Source organism: Alexandromys fortis, unplaced genomic scaffold (assembly GCF_014885135.2).
Source record: "Alexandromys fortis isolate MF-2015 unplaced genomic scaffold, M_Fortis_MF-2015_v1.1 scaffold_111, whole genome shotgun sequence".
Classification (NCBI taxonomy): domain Eukaryota; kingdom Metazoa; phylum Chordata; class Mammalia; order Rodentia; family Cricetidae; genus Alexandromys; species Alexandromys fortis.
This window is the reverse complement of record NW_026067996.1, coordinates 2,374,517-2,401,812: the sequence shown is the minus strand read 5'-3', so window position 1 is coordinate 2,401,812 and position 27,296 is coordinate 2,374,517. Positions and strand designations below refer to the sequence as shown.

Sequence of the window (27,296 nt, the reverse complement as noted above, 5' to 3'; positions counted from 1 at the left end):
TATAAAATATGCAGAATAGGGTTATTTGCATATACAAAGTAGATAAGTGTTTGTCTAAGTCCAGGATAGTGAGGCCACTAGAGAACAACTTATTAGAGAGTTTCTTTGTAGGTCAGTTCAAGTTCTAAAACCATGATAAGGATTGTGAATATAGTGGAACTATGTATTGGTTCACGTTTATATGCGTAGTGTGTAAAGTATGTCTCAATAAAATGGTTCTACAAGAATGTCACAAGAAATGAGTCAGAAAAATGGAGGAAAAGGCCCCACCGGCTGATGCTGGATTTGAAAAGTTGACAGGGAGCCATGCTACTGTCTACAGGACAGACCATTTCAGAGGAAGAGCTCAGGGGGCAGTCGAGCCTGGCTTGTTCAAGATCCTATATTTGGGTTGTAAAATGGTAGCGAGCAGTAGGAAAAGATGTTAGGGACATATGTGGTCTCAATCCACAGGGCTACCTCCAGACATGAGCAGTGCTGGTGGATTTTGTGTAGGAATCTGACACAGTCCAGTCTCCCAATGAGACTCGCCAAAGGTGCCATCTTGTTTCTAGACCAAGAGGAAGCCTGTGTTGGTGATTCCCTGGATCTCCATACAGGAGAGACATGGTGGTGACTTGGACTGGAATGATAATAATGAAGGTAGAAGAAAAATGTTGGGTGGAGCCAACATCTAACTCAGTAGGGTTAGGTAAGGGCTGGAAAATATTTAGTGATCAAAACAAGATTATAGATTTCTTAATTTTGGGAAGCCACAAAGCGTTTGCTGGAAACTATTCAAGTTTGTTGTAGCATGAATGTAGTTATAGGTACCTAATGTAGACACATAGATGGTATCTAGATACCTAGTATAATTGTATTCTAATGCTTAGGAGAAGACATGAAGCAAACTGTATTGGGTCTTTGGGGTACAAATTTTCCCTCCTATGTCTTACAAATTGAAATGTAACAGAAGAAATATATAAAGATGATCTCCAAGGAATTTGGTCTCTTTTTCATTGTAATGGTAGAGTTGTCATTAACTAATATTTCAAAGACAGAAGCTAAAGCAGGTTCATGGGAGATGTGGTACAGACACGATAGTTGAGAAGCCTTTGACATCTGCATTTTGATATGATGTAGGCAGGTAGACATGCAAGCCCAGAGTTAATGGGAATGGTTTGGCCTTAACTCACTAGCATCAAGACAGAAGTTACAACCCTAGACCAGACCTAAGTAGTGAATGAGCATCGAGAACATAGAAGTGTCCCACACCTGAGCCCAGCTGGGAGTTCTCCAGTGTGGATCTGTCAAGAGGATGAAGATGAGCTGGGGGAAGAGATCCAAACGTTGGAACCATAGAAGACTGTGGCATTCCACCTTTTTCTTTCTCATTCCCCAACATTTGTCAGAGTGCAGAAAACAGAAAGCAGTTATTACAGAAGTAACCCCAAATGTCCTGCAGTTTTCACAGGAAAAATTGCCAAACCTTTCATTAGTTGTCAGAACACAAGGTACCAGGTACTTAGAATAGAGTAGTACAAAGCAAAAATAAAGATCTGCTCCGAGACAGCATTGAGTTTAGTTAGAGTGACCTTAATTAAATCATTATGGCTACTTTTCTATTGCTGTGAAGAGACACCATGACCAAGGCATCCTATAGAAGGAAGAGTTTATTGAGGCTTACACGCCCTTAGGATTAGAGTCCATGACAGCATGACAGCAAACATGGTTCTGGAACAGCAGCTCTTCCACAGTTAGGAGGCAGAAAGAAAAAGCTAACTGGGAATAGCATGGCTTTTGAAACCTCAAAGCCCACTCCCAGGGATACACCTGCTCATACAAAGTCACATCTCCTAATTCTTCCCAAGCAGTTCCACCAACTAGGAGCTAAGTATTCCAATATATAAACTTATGGGAGCTATTCTCATACAATCCACCACAGTTGGAATTAACCACCACTGAGAATGAAAGACTATGAAACAGAATAAGAACTCTAAAGAGAAGAGCTCCTGCCTCCCAGGTAAACCCTATGTGTTCTTTCTTTGTACAAAGCAATCTGCTGTTTAGAGGAACAGAAAACATTCTGTGCTCTATGTTTTTATTAAGAAATTCTTTTCAGCATATTATACTCTGCATACAGTAATAACACCTGGGCTTTGAGAGTTGTGAAGTTCTGAGTTAAATGAAGGGTCAGGGGTGTTGTAATGACCCAGGGACAGATCTCAGTTACAGATCCTTATTCCACTATTGCATCCTCTTTGAACCTCAGCGTCTCTGTCTGGATGGTACGTGATGATGAAAGTTACATTTTTAGATGAGGACTCAGTGACATCGTGTGCATAGAGCACCTGGTACTCGTCCCTGTGTGTGCGTGTGGGGGGGAACATGTCAGGTTGTCCGTCTGTGATGTTTCCTCTCCTGAGATAATCCTCTCAGGAAGATCTTTGCTGTCCATTTGCTCCTTTGTGAGAAAGATTGCTTTTTTCAGTCTTCTTTTTAAAATACTTGATGTGTTACCACGGTTCTCTCAAGAGAAGTGTCTCTCTGTAGCTGCCTTTGGGAAAGGCTAGAAAACCAAAGCATCCTATGCAATGAGCACCTTGTTCTCCCCTATGGAAATTCCGGTATCTGCTCAGCTTGATGATGGGACCAGTAGTCCAAAAAGCTGCCAGAGCAAATGCAGCTCCTTTTTTTCTTAATTAAAAACCCATTTATTAGCATATCATGCCAGCTTAATGGCATGCTAATGAAAATGTGCCAAGGTGTGCCTGTTTAAACTGTTGACGCAATTGTTAACTTTTTGGAGGGAGTAAGGACGGTCTTTAATAGTCTTTTATTTTGATATGTACATATATATTGTCTATATCTCCTATTTTAATTACTATAATTAAAAGAGGATAAAAGGCAATGTTAAAATTGTATGCATTTCATTATTGGGATCAAAGATAATTAAATTATATGAAATGTGGCAATTCCTAAGATGATAAGAAAAATACAGAATATTGTTTTTCCGAGTTTAAAATGTGACACATGGTTTTTCATAAGATTTAGAAATGTCAGTGATTTATGGAATATTCCTGATATAGGTTTTTCATACACGAACAAAGAATGCCTGGGAGAAGAGAGCTTATCCTTATTTCTACCATGAATAATTTTATCATATGTGTAGCAACAATCTTTCCTGTGCCTTTCTTTGAAAATCAAATGGAAGGGGCTGGAAAGATGGCTCAGCAGTTAAGAGCAATGGCCGCTCTTCCAGAGGTCCTGAGTTCAGTTCCCAGCAACCACATGTTGGCTCACAACCATCTGTAATGAGATCTGGTGCCCTCTTCTGGCCTGCGGGCATACATGGAGGCAGAACACTGTATACATAATAAATAAAATAAAATCTAAAAGAAAAGAAAATCAAGTGGAAGACGGTCTATTTTGACATATAAACTAGTCTACAAAGCATTTTATATATTGTGGTTCATCTAATCATCTTTAGGCTTGAATAACAGACATGTCCATTTTGTAGATGGAGAAGGTGAGGCTAGGATTAGGCTGTCATCAAACGTGGACATGCATCTGGGAGAAGAGAAATCCAGATTTAAACCAGATCATGTTTCTAGGCTCGTTCATAAGACATTCTTGAACTGGAAAAGTGGCCAGAGGCCATTGAGGATGTCTCTCCTGAGCACTTCCTGCTGACAAGCTAGCCCCGTGTCTGTGGGTGCCTCATGTCTCTGCTTCCCCAGTAGAAATGTCACACACTTCAAACATGTATTCCTTGTAAGGTAACTTGGTGTGGATACTGTTGCTTGAATGATGATGGAAACCCAGAATACATATTTTCATTGTCAGCCCGTTGGCCTGTAGCATGTGCAGTTTCCGTTCGGAACCACCTGCTTGCTACAGGTTTTTTCAGATGCTAAACATCCACTGTTTTCTGACATCCTAGTTTTAACAGACTGTGCTTTTTAGATGTCTTTGCACAGCAGAAATGATGTGTGCTGTGCATTGCAGATGTTTTTATTGTCTACGTTCCCTCTTCTGGGACACAGGCTTCTCAGCCTCCTTGCAGTTGGATGAGGTCATAGGATGGACTGATCAATCAAAGTGCTGTTATTCACCTCCAAGTTGAATCACACGGAAGCCTATTCATTTCTTCTTGTGTTGTTAGAACATGGAAATTACAGGTTGAAATCCTAGATACAACCGGATTGGGTGAGATCCCTGAGCCACAGCTTGGAGTGGAGGTATCTACAAAGCCTATGTTCCCTGCCCTACCCTCTCCACTTCCCCCAGACAGCCTTGCCTGAGTGAGAAATCAATGTTTCCTGTGCTAAACCACTGAAATCTGAGACAGGTTATTATGTTATCACCCGGTCTGTCCCTTTTAATATGAAAATTCTTTGTTACCTTCCCCATCCTCATTGACTTTGCTGGATTTTGATGTCTGGATGTTAGAAAACTTCCTGTAAAGACTATATATTTAAAACTATATATTCACATGAGTGCACATGTGTACAGCATATACACCTGTGAAAAATGAAGTTAAATGACCCTTATTAGATGAGTGGTTTGAAGCCAGGGCAATGTCTTTAGCAGTAATTAGCATTTTATGAATGGTCCCGACCTTACCCAGCTACGATGGTCTTTATCTCTTTTGATTTCTCTAAAAATGAAAATTTCTCTAAGTAATCCATACCAGCTCTTATCTCAGTACTTAACGGCCTTACTTAAGTTCATTTCAGGTTCATCCCTTCATATTTGATACCTATAGAAATGGAAATTAAAAGTTGCTCATTACACCCTTCCTCAGAAGGCCCCCCTGTAGTCTGTCATGCTCCCTGTCCCCACTTCACTTCTTTTCTCTACGCTTACAGGCTAACAAGACAGATTCACACAGCCTTTCCTTGTGCTTCTCTAGTAGGGTCCTGAACAATACCAGCGGGAGTCGGACGACATTTGCTTTACCAGCCCACGGTGTGGTCTCTTTGTTAGCTGCCACTGTTAAACTGGTGCTGCCCTGTATCCTGTACCCATGATGCCAGGGTTTTTAATTCTCCATTTGTTGTTAATTCTGTCCCTTCCTGCCTAGACACCCTCTCTAGCTACTAAATTTTGACCTTGGCAATTTCAGCAGGACTTTCTTTTTTCCTATTTATAGCTTCTAAATTTCATGTCATGTTTAGGATAGGCCTTCCTCATAGAAAATTGTTTCTAAAAAAGCAAAATTTGCTTTGACCTGAGGGATAACTCAATTCACAGTTTTCCTGGTCCTTTTTTTTTTTTTTTTAAATCACATTGGACAAAGTCTTACTCTCCTTTCCCTCTTCCTACACGGTATTGTGGCTTCTACAATTTTCCACTTTCCAAGCTAGATACAAAGTTTTAAATGTCAGCATCTGCATTTGTTTCCCTGGCCTTTAATGGATTCTTGATGGGTTTGCATGCCCTGTGCACACACTGCCTATTCTTTTCTACCGCTGCCCATGAAGGTTGCTTTCATCAATGTAGCATTTTCCTCTGCTTTTACAAGCACAATACGCACAGTACAAGTTTGTCAGTATACCAGGCCTCTGCACTTTCCCATGTGGTTTTTGCATGATCTTTTTTTTTTGCATACCTTGAAGCATATTTTCAAAAACTCCCCAACAGAACAGTCTCCATCATAAGGAATTTTCTGTGTGTAGATATTTTAATAGTCTGTGCAGTCCTGATTCCTAGATATTCTGCTTCCTCCATCTGCTGAGCTTTGGAATGCCCCGCTGGACTGTAGCTAGACCCAAGGGCCACATAGGCTGTCTCATAGCACACATCACCTTCCACTCTAGTGGCTCATTTCATTGTCTTCACTTTCGCTGTGGAGCTCTTTGAAGGCTGGCTCTGGATCTGTCTTGATCACCAAAGCATCCCCTAGGCCTGAGCCAGTGACTGAGAAATAGAGGGGGGCTCATGTAATGTATCTGATCCCCATCACCTGAAGATAATGAGTAGATGAAGCACGTGTTCCAGAAATATACATATAGACACCGACAAGAGAGATTTGATGGTTGTTTCCAACCTTCTAATAATACAAAAGCCTTAACTTTGAATTTTGAATTTTAGGTGGTTTGGTGCTTGCCTGCAAAGCTGGCAGTGGCAGTGAGCTCCAGTTCTGTGGTAGTCATGTGGTCATAAGAAGAAACACTGGTAGCTGGGTAGATCAGGTGTTTCGTAATCATTTAAAACTTGTATTTCAGCTCTCTTTATTAGGATGGCACCTCACTGTGTGTAAAGGAGTATCTTTGATGGTCTTATCCCAATATACAGTTTCAGAAAATGAAATGTCTCCCTCCTGATGTCGATCAGTTATTTTTTATGCCTTCTTACCTTGTATTTTCGGATTCCAAGGAGTCTGTGTTGGAGATTATAGAATAGGGCGTGTCAGAAGATTACTCACTTTTGGTGGAGCTATGAGGATATACACCCTTGGGAGTAGGAATGATTTTAAAGTCTTCCTTTCAACCCTTGAAATCAATCAATTAGATCGATAGTGCCAAAGTTAGTGAGGGTAACATTATTTCTTCTATGAATAGCTAACATTGTCAAGTGTGTGCTGTATAGGCTCAATGTGAAATATTTCACATTAAATTTATTTAATTATTTCCCCAACAGCTCTATGAAGCTAAGTACTGTTAACATCCCTTGTTACAGTTGGGGATCCTAGGCTTAGTGGCTGACAATGTTATTTTGTGATGGAGGGCTTTCCTAGCATGTGCAAAGCCCGCCCAGAGTTTCAGTGCTAGCCCCAAGAGAGGCCCAGGCTTCAAATCTAATGGTTTCCAGCTCATCCATTCCGGATGCCATACTATGCTGCTAATTCCACTCTATATTATCAAGTCTCATGACTTCTCTAGCCTTGTGTCAAATCTGTTCCAGCTAAAGATGAATCTCGTGTTGCCTCCTCTCTGCCAATTACTTGTGAATCGTGTCTTATTGTCCTCATGGAGTAATGCCGATAAGGTCAGAGTCGGGTGGGCCCATTTTCCCATGACAAAACTGGGCCATAAGCTAGTTGAAAAGACTTGTCCCTGGCCTCCCTGAAGTTGGATGTCACCCCTTCCGCTGGGCTGTTGGTGGCTCCAAATGATTTGGTTTAGTAACTAACCTTTTGATGGATATTGAGGGTTGGCATATCCATATGATGCCCCACATATGTGACGGGGACTTAAAACAGACTGTCTCTCATGTTCCATTTCTCTGGGTAAAAGTTATTCTAGGTCCCATGTTGTTAATCATAAAGGTCTTCGGTGAACCAGAAAAAAAAAAAACCTTCTGGAAGAAATGATTAAGCATTATTAATACATTTATGTATAACAAAAGACATAATTTACCTTCTCAACATCCAACAAAGAAACTCATTTGAAGCTTCAGGAGCTCCAGCTGAAAGGGCAGGTCTCATCACAGTGGGCTTTCCAGCAGAGGTGGGGTGGGGACGAGGAGCTGCACTGGCTGCTTTGTCCTCAGGGACCTCAGAGCGTGATGGACTGGGCCTCTCTGCAGCTGATACCCTCACAGACACAGACAGACACACACACATGCACACATGCACGTGCACACACACACACATACAAACATGCATACACACGCACTGCTTGCCCATAGGGTTTTCTTGTCTGAAGTTAGTTTAAACCTGCTGTTCACCTGGTCTGGGGGACGACAGGGAACATGGAAAGAAAATTAGTTTGGAGCAATAGGATATGACAATGGAGAAAAGTTCTCAGAGAAACATAGCCCCCTCTGGAAGACTATTAGACGGAATAGCATTTTGTTTGCTGACCCCAAAGTTGGCCATTCTGTTTGTGCTTCTGTTACTGCACTTTGGTACATAAACTCAGTGAGTACAGAGACTGTGAAAATGCCCAGTCCCTATATTGTGTGTGGTGTAGAGTATATGTCTGTTAAACATTTATTAATGGGGCTCAGAAGTTGATTCAGATGGTAAAGTGCTTGCGTTCTGGCATGAGGACCATTTCCAGAACCCATGGGAAAAAGTCAGTCATGGTGCCTCCTGCTTGCAATCCTAGCACTGGGAAGGCAGAGACAGATGGACCCCTTAAAGCTCTAACCAGCCAGCCTCCCCTGCTTGGTAAGTTCCAGGCCAGGAAGAGATGCTGTTGTAAAAACAAACAAACAAACAAAAAACTCCTTAGGAACAATGCTAAAGGTAGAAGGTTCAGTGGAGGTTCTGGCTCCTTTGCCGAAGCCCAGGCGGATGTGGGAAGAAGCCTGTCTCCATTCTGCCTGTTTCCCGGCTTCGGGATGCTGCTCTCCTTGTGTGTCTGAGGGTTTGTGATGATGTTGTCCTCTATGCTCTCTTGAAATGGGAGCAAGGGGTCAGGGACTGTATGTGACCAATTTACATCCAAAGCCAGTGGTGACAGCTAAATGCATTTTATTCCAGGTTTATAAACTCTCAGGTGACTTGATCCCAGGGCAGCAAAATCTGACACCCTGGAATGAAAGTTGAAGAGGGGGAAAAGTACAGCATTTGAAGGTTCAGCATAGTAAGAGGTAGAGAGGGAAGGAGAGAGAGGGAGAGAAGGGAGAAGGAGGAGGGGAGAGGGAGAGATGAGAGAGAGAGAGAGAGAGAGAGAGAGAGAGAGAGAGAGAGAGAGAGAGAGAGAAAGGACTCATTCTGGTTGTGCTGCTGCTGGGCTAGTACAGGTTCTGATCTGAACCTGGCATCCAAGCTATACTTGTGGCCAGCTAAGATCTCTGGCATGGAGCTTCTTTTTTAAAAACAAAAACAAAAAAGGTGGGGGGCGAACAGTCGTGTGCCTTTTAATCCTCTCTGAGATGTGATTTTTGTTCTTCCCCTGCTCCTTTGGTGGCTTCATAGCTGGGCTTTTACATTAGGAAAGGTTCCCCCCTCCCCAACACATTGGCTTAGGGATTATTGATTTGGAAGGCAAGGGTAATTTACATGTAAATAAATCTCAACCCTGGGCGGCCAGACTGGGACGTCCAGATGCTGTGACTGACTTGCTGACATCACAGCCTCATTAGCATGCGGAGGATGCAGGCATTGGAACTGCGAACAGCGACTTCTCCAGCTCTGCCAGGCGCTCGCTCCGTGACAGTTATTATTATTTTTTGGATGAGCTGCACATTTCCTGGTTCAGTGGCCCCGGCTTTGCGAGCAGCTGACTGGTCTCCTAGGTCTGGCTCAGGATCAGCGGATGACGCAGAGACTGGGGTCTGTGACTTCCTTCAGATAATCGTGAAGTCGGCGAGTTTAGAGGAAACTGGGGTTCTTGAGAAGACAATTCCAGGGCTCAGGCAGGCCTAGAACAAGAGCACAAGTCACGGTCCCCAGCTTGGTAGATCTCCAGCAGGGTCCGCATCTGGGGACGGTGTTCTCTCCGAGGGAATGCAAAAGCAGACCAGCTGGGGTTTGAGCCTGCTGCCTGCCTCAGGAAGGGCTCAGATTTGCAGACTCAGAAAAGGAGATGTGTGGGCTGCCCGGGGTCCTGCTTGCATTTTCTGATACCAGCTCCAGGGGGACAGTGAACTGGAGCAACTGACCAGATCAAGACCCGAGCGAAGGCTCCCTTCCTCTGAAGCTTGGCAGCTCATCCTTTAGGAGGTAGGTAAGAAATCTGTAAATTCCCAAAGCAGGCAGGGATGTGTTTTGTAGCCAGGATGAGAAAGAATCTAGGGTCTTTGGATGGAGGAAGGTGTTCTCTCTGGTACTGGTTTTGGTGGTCCGGCACCTTTTTATTAGAAAGTTCAAATGCAAAGTGGCGTGGTACAGACATGCAGTATCTTCAGACCTCAGTGCTCAAGAAACAGGGTTTCTCTAAAAGTGTCCCTTTCTTAACAGCAACAGAGGAGGGGGGGGGGGGCTTTAAAAAGCAAATAAAGATAGGTAGCATTGATGCACTACCGCTCCCGTTTCGGCACGCATCTGAAACATCAGAGATGCCGCGGAACACTTGGCGAGCACTTCCCGATAAAGAAATGACTCTCAAATTATTTATGTTTAATTTTAGCCAGCCCCTTTGGCTTCGAAATGGTGACAGAGCTTCCGAATCTGACGCCATCGCCTGCTGTAGCATATGATGGGATGACTTCCCTACTGGCCTGTGCTCACAGTTAGTTCCTCTCAGTGCCCTTTGGTTTCCCCCAGAACCCGTCATAGCACTGTTGATCTGCCGTGGACGTCTGAGGATGAAGTTCTGGGTTTTAATCTTACTGTTGTTTGCTGTGCGATCGTGTACTGTGCTAGGGTCTGTTGGGCTTTTGGGAACTAGAAATGTAGAAGCCAGATGTGGTGACATCCTCCAGAGTGGCTGGGAATTACCTAGACTTATAGATCGCTTCCCCAGTGATAGAGATCACTTCCACTGTGAGCATGTGCAGAATCATGGGTAAGGAGGGCTCTAGATGACATGAATATAGACATCGATGTCATGCATAAGAGGCCTGCAGTATACAAGGCTGTATGTGCTTTGCTTTGCTGTGTATCTCTTCCTGAAGGCAATTTTTTTGTTTTGTTTTGTTTTTTTGAGATACGGTTTCTCTGCGTAGCTTTGGTGCCTGTCCTGGAACTAGCTCTTATAGACCAGGCTGGCCTCGAACTCACAGAGATCCGCCTGCCTCTGCCTGCCCAGTGCTGGGATTAAAGGCGTGCACCACCACTGCCCCGGCCTTGCGGCCCTGAAGGCAATTTTAACCCACTTCAGCAAGACTGCTTTCATCCTGCGCCCTAGAAGGCAGCCTGCCTGCTGGTGACGTTCACAGGTGGGTCGGGATGACCATCCCCAAGGGCTCAAGAGTAAGTCACAACTTTGATAGAATCACCATATTCTGAAAATTGAGGTTCTGGTGCCTCTTAGAGTACTTGTAGAGGTTTTTCCTTTCCACCAAATGCTCTTTCCCCTTGGGAATTTTCTTTTTTTTTTTTTTTAATGTGAGAATTTAGATGCACTGACTTTATCAGGCATCGTGTTCTTTAACACGTTACAGAGCAGTCCACAAAAGAGGGCAATTTCGAATGGTACAGTTATTTTTGTAACTTCCCCCATGCAATATTTATGGCTTAGGGTGGAGTGGGGAGAGATAACAATACAGGAAAGACAATGCTTTCTAGAAGGGGAAGGGGTGGGGAAAGGACTCAGAGGTTAAACAGTAAGAGACGATGTTCACGTAGGGCCTGGACCCTGAGAGCTGGAGAGACTTAAGGATATCTCTTGGAGTAGCCATTTCTGTTTGTGAAATCGAAAGAGCAGTGAGATCTGTATATAGGTAGGGTGATAGGTGTAGGGCTTTCGTGATGTGGCATCTAAACGTCCCCCAGAGCTCTGCCGGCCGCGCTGTACATGCTCAGCAGATGCTAGCTGTTAGCATTGTTCCTTTACTCACGTGGGCATCGTAAACATTGTTGCAGAAAACAAATCTATCCATGAAAAGGCCACATGTTCACTGGTGAGAGGTAAGGCTAGAGAAAAGATGTGACCTTAGTCACTGCAGAAGCCAAACTCTTCCATTCAAAAGAACTTCACACCCCATTGGTGGAGTTGATATAGTAAAATATATTAGCTAGAACTACTGTGCTGTGGCCCCCTAAAAGGTGGCCGAAGGAAAATCAGCCAGGGCCGGTTGGACTAGACTCCCTTAAGGAAGGCCTCCTGTCCTGGAAGCTGACAGGTCACATGGAAGAAGCTGTGGGGTCTTAATTAGAATCAACACCTTTTTGGATTCCAACTGTGCCTGTGAAAGGCAGATTTTCTCCATTCTTTCTTTTCTACACTATACTTGGCCTCTTCTTCTCTGCCCAGGTTGGCCCTTAAATCTGTATTTCACCTGCTGGAGGACTCAGAAGTTCCAGAGCTAAACTGATGCCACCATTTGAGTGATTTCAGCCTCCTTGGGGCTGTCTGAAAAGAGAAAATAAGAGGTTTGCTTGCCTGTTTAGGGCATGTCTTCTCTCTCTCAACCCTCTATCTATCTATCTATCTATCTATCTATCTATCTATCTATCTATCTACCGATCTATCTATCTATCCTCTCTCTCTCNCTCTCTCTCTCTCTCTCTCTCATGTGTGTGTCCCCCCCCCCCGGCCATCTATCCATCCCTGTTTATCTATGGCCATGATACCACTTTCCCAGTGATTTGCTGCAGCCACATAGTTGGCCTGTTGATGTCCTCCTGGTATCTATTTTTTCTTCCTTCCAAACCTGGACCTGCAATGCCAAGACTATTAAACTAGCCAGTGACAAAACACCTGCTAGCACAAAGACGTGGTGGGGTAGGGTGGGGATTAACAGAGCCAGAGATGTCTGGTATAAGGTCTGTTTTCCACAAACTCGTTTGGGCTTCCTGGTTGATGTGATCTTTAGTACAAGCGTCCTTTTTCTGGAGCATACTATTAGTGAAACACTTTGATAGCAGCTTACCGTCATTGCCCTCTGAAAGCATATGTGATCTTCGGAAAATCACTTGACCTCTCTGAAATTTGACTTTTTTTTTCTGTCATGGGAATATTGGAAATAAATCCCCCTCCAAATGTTGTGATGCTGGTGGCTGTAGAGTCTAACCCCTGCCCCATCCTGGGTATTAATTGGCTTTGGTCTCCTTCAGGTGCCGATGGCTTTATTTCCCATTCAATCCCAAGCTATGAACAGTAGGGGTCAGTAGACTTAAGATTTGTTTATCAGAAATATTAAAATCTTAAGAGTTAAAATAGCCTCCGTGACAGATGGTGACAACCTCTGGCTTCTAGGGCACCCAGAGTGGGAAGACTCCTGCCAGCCACTCACTTGTCTGTCCTGAGGCCAGAAGGCTTCGTTCCTCTCTCTGCAAAGCCTGCCCCCTTTATTTCCACTGCTGTCATTAACCATACAGTCAAATGCTCTGTCCCTCAGATAGGCTCCTGGGAGGCATTCGGACGGTGACTTTCTTTTGTGTGTGGTAGCCGTCAAGGGTTTTCTTCCGAGTCTCTCTGTGACGTTGTTACTTGGGAAACTGCTGGGGCCTGTGAGCTATTGCAAACCAAGAAACGCATACAAGACTTGGCAAAATCTGCTGTCCTTGCTGATGCAATCGATGAGTCCTGATGCTTTGTTCTTGTTCCGACTTTTAAATAACACTTTTATGTTTAAATACCCTGACCGTGTGTGTGTGTGTGTGTGTGTGTGTGTGTGTGTGTGTGTGTACAATCATATGTTTGAATATAGCAAAGGACACCACTTTTATTAGAAGCTTGGCCACTTGAGTTTGGAGTCTCAATTTTCTGTTCTCTTGGTGTATTATTTAAGCAGTTCATTATTTGGAATCTGAAAAGCAAGCATTTGCTTAATTTTATTATTTCAGAGGGAAGAAACATTCAGACTGATGGATATGGTTCGGGGGTAGCATTCTTGTCTAGCATGCATGAGGCCCTGGTTTCACATCCCTAACACCAGTCCCAGGGTGTTTTTTTTTTTTCAAAAGAGGGGGGCAATTGTGATGGGGGAGAGGGAGGGATAGAAAAAAATTCTCTCCCCATCTTTTCCCCTAAATCAAAGTGAAGCCGTCTGAAGTCTTGACACTCATTTTACTGAGTCCAGCACTTGTTTTGCACTGAAGCACCACGGGCCTTATGAAGGAAGCATGTTGGCAAGCATGCTGTGAGCCTGTCTTTGCATGGTGGGGGACAGGGTAAACTTCTAGCATGTTTGGTCCTGAAGTCTCTGAAAATCAAGTTGACTCAACACTTCCTTTCAAATAGGAGAGCTAATACTCATGATACCTTAACAATATGGATGCCTAGATAAGAACAATAGCACCAAAGAATATGCCAGTGTGGAAGGGGATGAGGGACTCTCACCTGTCCTACCCCTAGACAAAGTACTGCAGGCCACTAACAACTGCTGACAGGGAGAATTGGTCTTTCCCAGGGAGGTGCCTTCTACTTGGCTACCCAATGCCAAGCGGCCAACCCTGAAATCCTGTACCTACAGGCAACACGAAATGGACTCATCAGATTGTATTTCTATATTTATGCATGCACACACACACACACACACACACACACAAAACCTATAATAATTAAGGAGAAAAGACCATGAGTTTGAGAGGGAGCTAGGGAGGGATAGGACAGGGGTAGGAGGAGGAAAAGGCATAATTATGTTTTAATTTAAAAATATCACAAAAATAAAAATAATTTGGATGAGGAAAACAAATATGAAGGCCAAGTTGGAAGATGAAATGTAATCCTGTAGAGAGGCACAGAATACAGAGACATGGCTGGTTGGCAATGTGGATATAAACAAAGTGAGAGATGACCTATTGGGAATGTGTCATTGGAGTCACACTCTCGCTGAGTCACAGTGTGAACTGATAGCAAGGGGGACTACTAGAGAGTTATTTTTTCTCTTATATTTTTTATGCTTTATTTTTTTTAGAATTTCATGCAGTATATTTTGATCATATTCTTTCCTTTCCCCCCAGCTCCTCCTAAATCTTCCCCTACTTCCCTAGGCATCCAATTTTATTTTTTCTCTCAAAATAATAATAATAATAATAATAATAATGGCTGGAGAAATGGCTCAGCAGTTAATAGCCCTGACTGCTCTTCCAAAGGACCTGGGTTCAATTTCCAGCACCCACATGGCAGCTCGCAACTGTCTGTAACTCCAGTTCCAGGGGCTCTAGTACCCTCACCCTGACACCAATGCACTTTTAAGAAGCAACAAAAAGCACACACACACACACACACACACACACACACACACACACCATGAAGTCTGATTTGTGCTGGCTACTACTCCTGAGCATGGGACTTGCCCTAAAATGTGACTACAAACCCTACAAGCTCCAAACAGCAAGCTGTCTGCAAGATATGCCCACTGGTGCAGTAGTGGCACAGGTGTTATGGGAGCACTGGAGATTTCTACTTCTTCCCTTCTTCCCGCTCTGGTATGTAAGCCATCAAGAGCAATGCAAGGACTTGTGGAACCCTTTCTGTCTTAGCATGAGAGATGAACCCTTTGTTACTCCTTTCTCTGTTACCCAGCCTGTCTCAGATGACAGATGCCTGGCTTTACTTGTCTCTCCTCTCACACTGGGAGCTTCACTGGCCTCAAGTCCTCCTCTCTTTTTCTCCTTAAAATCAAACTTTATAAATATGACCCAGACCCATCCAGGATTAAGAGTAACTGGGACAAAAATTCTTAGCATTTTATTTTTCCTGGGCAGGGTACCATTTTCCCAACTCTTTTCTAGGTATCAGCTCATCAGTTATGAGTCCTTGGAGATATTGATTCATGAAAGCTCCAGGATTCAACTGAGGAACATATATGTTTCCGTTTCAGAATAGTTGCAGTGTACCTGGAAGTACATGCTACTATGGGTTTCGGTGTTTTAGTGGTTGGATGTATAGAGACATTAACAGCTATCACATCTTGAGGACCTACTTGCTACTCAACATGAATTGTGATTCATTACAACTCTCATGTGTCTAGTAATCGTGTGATGAACATACATGTGGGATTGGTTGTCTGGGATGACTCACATAAGAGGTCGGTCAGCATTGTCGTTAACTGAGTTTGGGATTATTTTCAGTCTTGGTCTTCCAAATTTGGACATTGTGTTAGATCCCTTCTTCCTCCTTAGCAGGAAGAACAGAGTTCTTTCCATTGGATACATCTTGTGTGCAGAACAGAGCAGTCATGAGAATTGTTAGCCTGAAAGTGAGTTTGCAGCAAACCTGCCTTGTAAGAGGATGCCAGAGAAGGTGAGGCAAAGGTATTATTAAACAATTGAGCAAACAAGACTTTAGAGGGTAGATTTTACAAAAAGTGAAGAATAAAGATGAGGCTCAAACCCAGCATTACCATAGTCCCAACACTGAGTTATGTCTACCCCTTTAAGAGGCTTCCGTGTACCTATATGGCACCATGTCTTATGGATATTGTCTTTGGACCCCCCAACAGAAAATTATCTGGTTTTATAACCATTGAGTGAATTCCTTTTAATTTGGGGGGATTAGAACCCCCCAAGAGCTTGGCAGAAAAGAGAATATAGTGGTTCGTTCGACACCCATTGCTTTGAATCAGCTTGTAGGTTTAAAGTGTGAGAATGGCCCGGAGATTTGGAAGACAGACAGGAGATGTGTTTCCCAAAGGCCAGTGAAAGGCACGTAGCTAGGTGAGAGGGAACATGGGAAATTCTGCCAAATGTGCTTTGCCTATGTACTTGCCCCTTGGATTCTGGGGAGAGGGGCCAGAACTGTTGCTCAAGACCTTTTCTTTAATGTCAGGGTCTGTGTTTCCTTTTATTCTTCTCTCTTGAGACAAGGGATTTGGAGTCAGCTGTTCAGTAAGTTCATTTCCAGCCCTGCTCTTAATGAGTGTGAACTTTCCAAGTGAATCTGATCTTGTCAGTGAGGGGCTGTCATTTTCCCTGCTGGATGTTCATGGCAGAGACCTTAAAGGTCCCGTGTTAGACCATGACCTGGCCTGACAGTGTTGTGAGGATGCACTGGGATGTGAGAAGCCAGTCCTCCAGAGAGGTTTCTGAAATGACATCCGACCTTTGCATTTGTCACACACGTAGAGCAGGTGGTTGAGGCCACTGGGGGGACCTTGGAAACCATGAAACCGAGCTGTGCACTGGGCAGGATCAGACTTCCGTATTTGCCTTTATGTACCTGGGGCATCGCAGAAATGCAGGTTCTGCATTTCTGGAAAGCTCCCTGGTGCTGCTGCTAAATCGCCTTTGTCACAGGCACCCCAGGGCTCCACAGGAAGGAAAACTACTCAATTCAGAAAGCTCAGGTTTTCACTCTTGATTAGAATTAGCTGCTCCAGGGCTTAGTTTATACCCCCAATGAGTAACAAAAGCAGTGAAGAGTCCCGTGTTTCCTGCATCCCATTATTTCAGAGGATTCAAGAAACTTGCACATGTTGGAACAATGGGCTATCCAGTCTTATTCAGGCTCGGTCCCTGAGAAATACCTGTCTCTTAGGAAGCAGGGTGAAAACGCTGCCTAGTCGGATCTGGAGAGCTAGTGGGGAGATGGCTCAGTCAGTAGAGTTCCTGCCATACAAGCCTGAGGACTTGAGTTTGGAGCCTGAGCACCCATGTAAGAACCAGGAATGGTAGTACATCACTGTGACCCTGACTAGATGACCTCCAGAGTCCCTGAGAGATCCTGTCTGAAAAATAGAAATACAACAAACATTGACCTCTGTCTTTCACTCACTTGTGACAGAAGTATGTTTACCTACATTCACATGTGTGCATGCTCATAGGAACACCTGCAGACACCCACATGAATACACACACACACACACACACACACACACACACACTAAATAGATACACAATAAAAGACAATGCCACCCAAGCAATTCAGGTATCCCTCCTCTCCGGACATTGGACAGTTTGTTTGTTGGGAAGAATGCCTTCTGGGAGGTGGGGAAGTGGAAAGGAGCATAGCTGCTGGACAGAGCCAATCTGAAAGCCTGAAACTGTCTTCCTTTCCTTCTATCTACTGCTGCCTAGCCTGCCATCTCAATGCCAGTGTGCCAAGCCCTTAAAGCACTTTAGAACCGGTTTCCGTCCATCACTGAAGAGCTGCTGCCATGCAGCGTCCTTGGCTGGTCACTGCGCTATTGTGTGTTAGTTTGAGTTTTTAAAAGAGCATGGCAGAGAGTGAGGGGTAGCATTTCAGTGTCTTCAGGGTGCACAGCCCCGGTGAAGGCCCTATGGGAAGCCTGAAATAGTAGAGGGTATTTTGTTTCCTTTTTTTTTTTAATTTAATGGATTTAAAGTTTTGTGTTGCAAAGCAAAACAAGGACTACTGACTGACTATATGATGATGTGAACACGTGTAACACTCCTAGACGTCACCCTGATAAATGGTTGTAAAGATATGTCTTAAAAATGTTTTACCGCAATTTAAAAAAAAATAAGGCACAAAAATGTTTGCAGGATGGATATGTTTTTCTATTGAAAAATTTACGAAGATTCATTGGAAACTGGTAGGTATCAAATAATATTTGATATTTACTTGTCTCTGTTCCACCATGGAAAGTGTTTCCAAGTTTGAAGGAAAAAAAACTATTTTTTATTACTGAATTTTCCTTCTTTTTATAATTACATAAGATAGTAATTAAAAGATGACTTCAGTATATTTATTAAATGCTGAAAATATAACATTCTTCCATTGGGGTATTCAGAAATGAACATAGAATATTATTGGGAAAAAAATGCCAAGTACCCCAGCTTTCTTCCTACTCCTGAAGGCATCAGGTCACCCACTAAAGAACTACGAGACTGAGTGGCAGGCACATGGCTGAAATCTAGCTCAGAGAACCCTCGTTGGCTGGTATAGGACTAGGAAGCAAGCAGCGTGTGGCCCTTCAGGAATACGTCTCCTGGGCGCATGCCCACCTGGAATCGAATGCTCCATCCTGTTGGGCTGGCAGGAAATTCTAGGATTTCCTTCCACTTTACAGATAGGTAGATCAAGAGCCGTGGCCTCAGGTGCTGAAGCCATGGTAGTCCTTGCTTCTTCCTTTTCTCAGATACTTTCTCTTGGCCCTTTTACAACTTCACAGTGCTGTGGAACATTTACTTTGGGTAGACCAGGAGTTCTTAGTCTATCTGTTCTTCAAGCACTCTTTTCAATGTTGAACAGTCAGTAGCACATATAGAGTACCATCAGTTGACACTGAAGTCACAGTGCTCACCAGTAATATTCTTTCGTGTACTTCAGCAGCGGAGGCCAGAGGTAGTTTTCTTTGATGTGATCTTGGTGATCTCTCTCTCTCTCTCTCTCTCTCTCTCTCTCTCTCTCTCTCTCTCTCTCTCTCTCGGCCTTTGGTTCTTCAAGACAGCGTTTCTCTGTGTAGCCTTGCCTGTACTAGAACTCACTCTGTAGACCAGGTTGGCCTCGAACTCACGGAGATCTGCCTGCCTCTGCCTCCCAAGTGCTGAGATTAAAGGTGTGCGCCACCTCCGCCCGGCCTGATGTACTTCTCATCTCTACTACACTACAAAGTTGTGTCACACTGCAAAGTTGGCCTCTTTGTATCAGTATATATTTTTAGTTATTGTAGAATATAACTCTATAGCAAAATTTATATGCCAATAATAATCTTGTTTTCATGCCTATAAAAAGGATGTGGCTCACTGTGAACTCCAAAACCAGAACTCGAGATTCACGTTATTTCATGAGCTACTTCCTGGATGCTTATTGTTCTAGTTGCCAGACCTTAGGAACTGACATTCCATATGAAAAATATGAGAGACATGCCGACCAGAAAATAATTTCAAATAGTGACAAGAGCTAAGGAAAAATTAAAAGGACTGGAAAATGAGAAGAGGGGTGAGCTTTGAAAAAGAGAGGGATTGATGTCTTTGAGTGACGACCTGAGTAGTGACAGTCGACCATGACAAGGCTCTGAAGGGAAGGTTTTCTAGGCAGAGCAGCAACTGCAGTGTCCGAGTGAGTTGTCCTCAGCAACTTCAAGGAGCAAAGGCCAACATGGCTGCAGCATTGAAAAGACCGACAGCGGAGTGTAGTGACGCTGGAGAAGAAGATGAGACTGATTCCTTGAGATCTTATCATGACCGCAGTTAAGGAGCTTGCCCTTCGCTTTATCACCACGGTGTACTGCAAGCTGGAGAGTAGAGAGTGGCCAGCACCTCTGTAAGACAATGGTGGAAATGAGATCTTAGAAGGGCGAGAGTAGGAGACAGAATAGAGTTCATCTTATCTTCTGCGCTTAAAGAGTGTGGGCATCACCCCATCTGCCTAGTCTGGGAGGAGGGGAGGCAGGAGCTTCCATCTTCGCTTGATTTCAGAGTCTGCCTGCTGTGGACCATGTGAATCCAATCCACCTACGGCTTCTTTCCAATAAAACATGAAACCAGGACATGTTATTTTCATTCTACGTACTTCACTCCTTCCTTTCTCTCCAGGAGAAAGAGGAAGCAGGTTCTGGCCAAGAACAAAACCACAAAACCCTGCTTGGAGCAGGGAAGTCAGCATCTTGTCTTAGTTTTTTCCTATCCGTCCAGTGGGAAACCCTGAGTGTTTTGTTTTGTGTTTAAGGCCTACCCTGAAAAAAGAGAAATCATCTTTCCCTGTGTGTCTAACTCAATATGGATGACAGGCTTTCCATCCAGCATCGGTATTTTTTTGTAAACTCACAATTTGTTGATGCCTTTGTTTCGCAAGTCCACTGGGGTCATCTTGAGCCTTTGGCCTCAATCATCAAGACACATAGATTTCTGGGAAGTCTTTGCCTTGAGCTCTTCAGGACAGATATTAAAGGGCCCCTGTCAAGTTCTGAAGGGTGTGACCGGTGCCAGAACCCCCACAAGCCAAGCCCCTGAAGGATGCTGCTGCCAGCTGGCCCCTATTCCCAACAGAGATGGTTGGTTTTCTGTGGCTCTCTGTGTGTGGAGCTGGCCGAGTTCCCTTGGATGAAAGGCGGCCTAATATAAACGGAAAACGTTATTAATAAGCAGCCACTTAAGAATTTCCTACGACTTGCCAGTGATTTGGGGGCCTCTGTATGAGCAGAGAGAAAAACACTGCCTGGTTTACATGGATTAAGGGATCGACGTAGTCTGTCTGTGGGGGCCTCCTGGAGCCTTTGAGGTCTTGGTGAAGGCTTGGATCAGTTCCAGAAACTCTTTCAGTCTTGGTCGTCCCGTCTGTAAAGGGAAGATAATGCCTATCTCATGGTGTGGTTTGAGGATTAAACAGTGGGTGCAGGAGAAGGGCTCAGCGGAGTCTCTTAACACACACTCACCAAACGTTTCCTTAAAAAGCAATGTTGAGATGAAGCCCCCAGACATGGAACCAAACTGACTCCCCTTCCTTTGGTTCAGAGGAGAAAAGAAATCTGACATTCCAGAACCCCCAACAGAGCAGACCAGTATACACAGCCTGGGACTTCTCGGGGCCTACTGTCCACAGCTGTGACAGCTCTGATCGTCTGACTGGCCTAGGAGCGAGTATAAATAAATTCATGTAACCTAAATTGAAAGCATTTGCTGAGCTCTAAAGCGCTTGATCAGCCCAAGAGATTATTAATACCTAACCTGTCTTCTCTATTGTATGTTGAGACATGAAGAATATCATTTGTATAACCTTGGAAACAATGAAAAATCATGGAAAACGTTACATGATCCTTAACAAGGATAATAATCAATATCTTGCTTAGTCCATACCCAAGTATATTAAATATCCAGTGAAGCAAAATGGATACACTACAGTATCTATAAATTCCAGTTAGCACATATATAAAGTGAAGTGGAGACAGTTGTCCAGAGGACTAGCCTCTACTATCTGTCCTACTTTCTTCTTAGCAGAACAGCAAGTCTGACAGCTAAAGAATTCAGAGCGTCTCTGGATACCCACAGCCTTGCACAGGGATGCAGTGATGCACGTAGCAGTGTTGCCATGGAGACACCATCCGTGGCCAAGCTCTTGTCCTCTGAGAGCTCACTCTGTCTACTCATAATGGTGCTGAATTAGCTATCTGTGAGCTTGGGAGGCAGATTCCACACTGACTTGTGGATGCTTTTTCAACAAAGCCAAAACTCCTAACAGATTGTATGTGTCATTCACCACCTGCCATGCTGTCAGCATTTGGTCCTGAGTCGTCTCAGTGTCCTAGTGGCACCATGTTCCTCTCCCACCTCCACACCTTTATTCGGCTGTCAGGAATGGTCTCCCCTTTTCCTTTTGCCGAAAACTTTCTACTCTGCTTCCTCAAGGGGACCCTCTGTGACATCCATTACCATCAAACCCCTTAAAGTGCAGTGCACATGAACCATGGCTGACGATCATGGTATTCTCCACTTTGTTTCCTTTTTTTTCCCCCCCATTTTTCAAAGCCGTGGTGTTTTCTGGTGTATTAGGCCCTTTGCTGTTGCTGTGATAGACCACCATGACCAAGGAAGCTTACAGAAGAAAGATTTATTTTGGCATATGATTCCAGAGGGAGAGTCCATATGGTAGCAGAGGCATGGCAGCAGGTGGCCAGAGCAGGTAGCTGAGGGATCACATCCTCAACTGCAAAGGCAAAGTGGAAGCAGGGGGAGGCTTTAAACTTGCGAAGCCCAACCCCAATGCTATAATTACTCCAGCAAGGCTCTCCCTCCTAAGGTTCCATAATATTCTCCAAATAGCACTGCTCACTAGAGAGCAAAGTGGCAAATAACTGAGTAATGTGGGATTCCCCTCTGTATGCTGTGAATATCATTGGTTAATAAAGGAACTGCTTTGGGCCTATAGTAGAGCTATAGGGGAACAACAGAACTAGGTGGGGAAAACTAAACTGAATGCTGGGAGAAAGGAGGTGGAGTCAAGGAGAAGCCATGTAGCCCTGCTGGAGACAGACGCTGGAACTTTAGCGGGTAAGCCACAACCATGTGGCAATACACAGATTGATAGAAATGGGTTAAATTAATATGTAAGAGTTATCAAATAAGAAGCTAGAGCTGATGGGCCAAGTAGTGATTTAATTAACACAGTTTCTATGTGATTATTTTGGGGCTAAGCAGCCAGGAAATGAACTAGCTGCTTCCTTTCAACACCTGAGCCTATGTGGGACATTTCTCATTTCAATCCCCACATGTGGAAGTTACAAGAATAGTATAGTGAGTTTTTATGTACAGTTCTAGATCTTCCTGTTAATGTGTTTTCACATCTGTGCTGCATGCTCCCTCCTCCTGCTTTCTCCCTATTCATATCTTCTCTCTCCCCCATCTTCTCCGTCTCCTCCCTCTCTCATCTCTCTCCTTCCCTCCTCCAGGTCTCATCTCTCTCCCTCTCCATTTTTCCTTCCTCCCTTTTTTCTCTGTCTCTCACCTCCTCTTTCCCTTGCCTCTTTTTCTTAGCCCTATCCATAGGCCCTCTTCCTCCCTTCCTCTGTAAACCCCCTCTCCCTTTCTCTCTCCCTTCACTCCTTCTCCCACTCCTGTCTTTCAAACATCGTAGTTCTGCTGGTCCATCTGATATTAGCCGCATGCATCATCCTTCATCTGCATATGCTTTAGCATGCATCTCTTCAGAATACGAACATCCTCTTAAACAACTTGAGTGCTGCCTTCCTAGAAATTATGGCCTGGCTCTCTGTGGTCTTCTTTTTGTATCCCCACAGGGATTCCTTGGCTGCAATACCTTGTGGCACAGCCCATGACCCACCGCACAAAGCAGACGCTCAGTAGGTGATCTTTTACATAGTGGAGCTGCCTTGCCACAAACATTCTGTCACTGCCCTGAATTCATTGACTCTCCCACTCCAGCGGACTCTAGCCTGTGGCTTCCACTGCTACAGAGAAGCATTGTTCTGCCCTTGGCTGCTTATCTTTTCCTGTGCTAAGGGCCTCCCTATGGTCTTCTGCCAAAGAGTGCTAAGAATTGGAAGATAGTAACCCTGTCTCTCCTTCAACCAGCTTTATCTGAGGAATATTCCAGATAGGCCCTCATTCCCAGGTCCTACAGAGGACCCTGTTTGTCCAGTTCACCAATCTACACTGTCATTATCCCACCCTCTACTGTGTCCTGGGGTCCTTTCCAGCATCTTCCTTTTCTTTATTGTTTCTTCTTGGGACAATCTTTTGAGGGTCTCATTCTAAGCTATGGCTCATCTGTCACTGAGTTGTCCTACCTGCCAAGCTAGAGGTGGTGTGTGACCTTTAAGAGTGAGTTCTAAGCGAAGTCATCCAGAATGGGCTCTTTTGCAAATAAAGTGTGCTCCCTTGCCTCCCGAATTACAAATCCATCTGCAGCAGGACTCTGTTATGAATTGGCATATTAAGAGGAGACACCTGGCATTGGGAACTTCTCTCTGCTGCCTTCAGCTATGCCAGGAGAGAGGGGCACCTCTGTGCAGATGGCAGGAGTCACCAGCCAGACGAAGAAGGGAAGTGGGACAGAACCAGGCAGCAGGGTTCTGGCACTCAGCATGCACCAGCCAAGTCCCCAGCTGGCCTTGTCACGGTCCCCACCCTTCAGCTCTGTATTCATGAGGAAATCTTTTTTCCTTTCTCACAGAGATAGAAATCTTTCTTCCAGACATGGCAAGTGTCAGGGTTCATGTCCTTCATTCAGTCTGAACGTTTGCCAAGAAAGGGATAAGCAAAGTATTGTGACTGGAGGGGGGTGGGTGAAGGAGCCAGAAAGGCTGCCCCTAACCGGATGTGCTGAAGTCTGGGTAGATTCAGGACAGAAACACAGGAATTCGAGGGAGAAGTGTCTTAGAAGAAAGACGGTCCAGATGCCCGCTAAAATGGAATTCCTCCTGAATTTCACATTTATGCCTGGGCTTTAGGACAGGCTGTTGACAACCAGTCTGGCCACTGCCATTCATGCAGTTGCCGCTGAGGGAGGAGAGAAGCTATCACAACACCTCCTGAGAACCTCTCCAGCAGCCTTCCCTCACCTCTACACCCTCCACCTCAATGCCTCCAGGCGGCGGGCAGGCAGTGGGTGCCTGCTTTCCCTGTGCTGGGAAAACTCCACCCCGGTTGTATTCTTCTAGCTGCCTGGCAGCCAGTAGGCTTTTACTGGTGGCTCAGATGTGCCTTCAGTGAGGAGGGCTTTCTCAGCCCACCTAGTCCCTCTCTGATATAACATTTATCACAATCTATAATGGGAAAGTTTATCCCTGATTACTCGATGGTTATACCTTTTTTTAAGCTTGAAGTTCCACGAGGGTATAGAGATTTCTGCCTTATAATTAAGGCGGACTAACAGCTAATGTCCAGAAACTTAAAACAATGCCTCGCACTCAGTAGATTGCCACTCCGTATTGCTAGGTTGATGGTGAGTGGGTGAACTGATGGATCTATGTGTGGATCAGTGAGTTAGGGGGATGGGTGAAGAGGAGGAGGGACAGTTTGGACACTTTACATGGGAAGCATTGGTCTTGGAGCTGGATAACACAGGTTCTAATCTATGTCAGCTTTAGCCAAGTTCCTTCCGAGTTAGTTTGTATCTGACTTCCCCGTCATACGATTATCTCAGGGCCAGCATATTTTACTTCAGTTCTCATTGACTCAGTTGAGCACAACAGGGTGTGTCTCTCTGCCCAACATCATTTGTTTGCTTATTTCCTCCGGGCATCCTACAGTCTTGTAAACATCCTTTCACTCCAAATCCAGGAAGCTGGTGACGCCAGAAGTCTATAAGCTTGAATGGATGTTTAGCTATTGAAGACTGGTGGAATGGTTCATGTGAGGAGCTGATAGGCGGCTTGTTGGGAATGCAGGGAAGGTGGGGAGTAGAGCTAGTGAAGGAAGCCAGGCTCCTTTCCACAAAACAGCTCCATGGGTGGTTTGAAATGATTATTATTATTATTGTTAATAATAATTATTAATCTGTGAGTGAATGACTGATACACGAAGATGCAATTCAGAGCCAGATCTTAGTGGTCTTAGATTGTCATGCTTTATCTCTCTCTTCTTGCACAGGAAATTGGAAGTTGATAACTAAGGAAGTCTGTTTTTCAGATATATTTTATCTGAGACACTTAACTTTCGAGATACCTGTAGTTTTACACATAAGATAACTGGCTTCCATACGAAGTAAAGTCTGAATACTCGTTCAGGATGCTAGATCAGAACAAGCTTATGAATCTTTGCTGAATAATGCACACCTGTGCACTGAGAATTTTGTGTGTGTGTGTGTGTGTGTGTGTGCGTGTGCGTGTGCGTGCGCGTCTCATATCTTGTTGTCCAGACCAAAGTCTTATTCCTTGGCTCATGGGGAACATTGATTGAAGTCTGGTCTCTGCATCTTTGTACTAAGGAAGAAATGGTCCAGCAGCTGTTTCTGTTTAACAGTGGTTATCTTTGGGATTGTGGGTGTTTAGAATGTTTTTCCTCCTCCTTACTTAGCTGTAATTTGTGACTTCTTTCTACATTAATTGTATGTTAAGGAGAAGAAAGCAGTAACTTTAAATTATGATAAGTGTAATAATCAGGAAAAAAAATCCCCTCTTTCTTCTTTATTGCTATCAAGAAAGGGATGATTCTTTTGTCTTCGGTGTGGTAGTCATGGGAGAATTTAAATACCTAGGGACACTTTCATCAGTTGGGGGAAAGCTGTGGATACCTCTAGGTTAGGTTAGCCTTTTGTCTTTACCAGAGGTTCGCTTGCCAACTATTCTGTCTGCTGCCTGATGTATGGCCTTGTTGAATCCTCATCTTTTGTCATTTGGTTTACAATGGGCCTAAAATGCTCTAAGCAGCCTGCTGTGGTCCTAAAACAATGCAAGTAGCCTGAATATGATCTGGCCTTGGACTTGGGACTGTGGAACCCATATCCCACGGGGGTGGGAGGCAGATGGCCGAGTAGCAAGCAGAGATGCCACTATTACAGCTGATGTAGTCTTCCCTCTCAATGGGATGCTTCTACACACAAGATACCCAGATGAGAGACAGGTGGGCTGAGTCCTGTAAGAGCTTCCAATGGGGCCATTATTTTGACTTGACATAAATCCTCTTGAAAAAGTTCAAAAATGTTTATTGCCTGGATTTTTTTGAGCATCATGCTGTTGTTAGAAGTCACTGTTTTTTAGACTGTGATCTAAGGGGCTTCTTTCCATCCAAGAGACTACCTATAAAAGAGCATCCTCCAAGTGTTTTCAGAAGCTAACTGTCTGGTGATCTACTGAGTCTTGGGAAAATGTACAGTCATGGGTCCTGGTTGAGATCTAATCTATCACAGGGATATGGCCTCTGTTCTCCAAATGTCTCCTGTTACAATGTCTTGGCAACGAGGTGAACAGTTTCCTATGACCAGATTCATCATTTATGAGGACTTCCATGATTAAGAGTTAATGTGTGTATATGTGCTCATGCGCACACATGTGTGTGCATATGTGTATACTATGAATTATCTATCAGAAGCTTTTGTTTTATTTCTTTCATCTTTCAAGTTATAAAGTACACAGTTCCTATTTTTATAAATCTTAGGAATTACTTTAGAGGATCCAGAAACTATAACAATCTTCAGACTTGTATCTTTGGAACCCAGGCCTGGGAGGGGACCACAGACTTGTCATGGAGTTTGGGGAGGAGGTTGGGCTTGCTGTCTCTTCCAGTAATATTTATTTAGACAACTTGATTTTATATATGAATCTTCCCACTTATAAGTTCTTTTACAAAATTTTCTCAATATAAAGAAAAATGGGTAAAGGGGGAAGAAAAGGAGAACTTGATGCTGCTTATAATCACTTCCAAAGCCAAACCAATGCACCTGCTACAAATGTTACCCATCGAGGTAGAACCTTTGACCTCGCTAGTCACCCTCCCATCCAGTTATAAT

General features: G+C 44.1%; 1 protein-coding gene across 5 annotated transcripts in view; it reads left to right on the top strand.

Moving 5' to 3' along the window:
* The window catches only part of Prickle2 (prickle planar cell polarity protein 2), a 327,904-nt gene that overhangs the window by 215,317 nt on the left and 85,291 nt on the right, over positions 1-27,296 (top strand). The window contains exon 1 of one of the 5 annotated variants that reach the window (XM_050160240.1): positions 9,075-9,598. The exons of the other annotated variants lie outside the window; for them this stretch is intronic. The gene's annotated coding sequence lies outside the window, so the exon portion shown is untranslated. Of the gene's footprint in view, positions 1-9,074; positions 9,599-27,296 lie in introns of those variants that run through there. 5 annotated transcript variants of the gene reach the window in all.